This window comes from Octopus bimaculoides, chromosome 3 (genome assembly GCF_001194135.2).
Source record: "Octopus bimaculoides isolate UCB-OBI-ISO-001 chromosome 3, ASM119413v2, whole genome shotgun sequence".
NCBI classification, from domain to species: domain Eukaryota; kingdom Metazoa; phylum Mollusca; class Cephalopoda; order Octopoda; family Octopodidae; genus Octopus; species Octopus bimaculoides.
In genome coordinates, this window is record NC_068983.1 from 34,986,944 (window position 1) to 34,988,354 (window position 1,411).

Here is a 1,411-nt window from a genome sequence, read left to right on the forward strand (position 1 = left end):
GTGTGTGTGTGTGTGTGTGTGTGTGTGTGTGTGTGTGTGTGTGTGTGTGTGTGAAGGTGCGTGGCTTAGTAGTTAGGACCGTTGTAAGGTCGTGAGTTCAATTGCCGGTGACGCGTTGTGTCCTTGAGCAAGACACTTTATTTCATGTTGCTCCAGTCCATTCAGCAGGCAAAAATGAGTTGTACCTGTATTTCAAAGGGCCAGCCTTGTTACACTCTGTGTCACGCTGAATCTCCCTGAGAACTACGTCAGGAATAAACGTGTCTGTGGATTGCTCAACCACTTGTACGTTAATTTCACGAGCAAGGTGTTCCGTTGATCGTATCAGCTGGGACTCTTGTCATCGTAACCTATATATATTGGCTTTTGGTGAAAGAGAGCGTTTGGTACTGTCGCTCTTGTTTTAGTTTCTTGCTACTGTGTCGGTTCATCTGGGGTCTTGTACAGCAGAAGGTCAATTTATTCCTTGAAAACACCTCTCTCCACTCCATGTAGATCTCTCAAAAGTTTAGGAAGTAGCTATGAACCTTTAAATCCCAAGTTATTGCCGTACATAATCCTTACTCTAGATCAGTGGTACCCAACCGTTTTTGGCCATGCCCCATCGAATTATTTCTAAAATCCTGATGCCCCATCTGATGTTTGATTTTTGTGATTCAAAATTTAGTTAATGTTTACAATATTAGCCGGAAACAAAATTTTTTTAAAAATAGTGCAACGGATGTGAAAAAAAAGTGGGTAAGAGACGAATATAAAAGCAACGAGGATGGGGAGAGGACTTCAGAAAATTCACACGATCCGAGTTTTTCCTTCATAACTTATAGGAAAATGTTGTTCTTTTTTTTATGAAATTTTATGTAAATACCTTTTAAATGGCATAGATTACGATTATAAAGAAATTTATGGAAAAATCTTTTCCGAAGGAGTGGGAAGAGGACTGCGGAAAATTCACAAGATCCGAGTTTTTCGCCCATAACTTGGTGACAGTTTATCATGGATAGCTGGTATAAATTTAAATCTTAGATATTCCCCTGAATACTAACAACCTTTTTTGTTTTACTTGCACTACTCATTTTATGTATTTTTTAATCAAACACGAAGACATTTCAGTTCAACCAATTTTTTTCAACGATTTCTTCAAAAAGATTTCAGTAGAAATTTTCGGAAAATATGCTCAAAAAGAAACAAAAAATATTCCGTGAATCTTCTCAGCCGCAAAGCCTTTGTATCAATGATGGAAGTTTTTTTCTTACCTTTTTGCTGAATTCACAAACTGATTGGTGGAAATAGAATAACCTGTTAATTTTCATCTCTGTTCATATACATACGTGTATGTGTGTATATGTGTGTTATCAATACCATAAATTTCTCTCTCTCTCTCTCTCTCTCTCTCTCTCTCTCTCTCTCTCTC

General features: G+C 37.6%; 1 long non-coding RNA gene across 2 annotated transcripts in view; it reads left to right on the forward strand.

The window, feature by feature from the left end:
• LOC106877396 (uncharacterized) overlaps window positions 1-1,411 on the forward strand; it is an 18,149-nt gene that overhangs the window by 691 nt on the left and 16,047 nt on the right. The gene's annotated exons all lie outside the window — the stretch shown is intronic.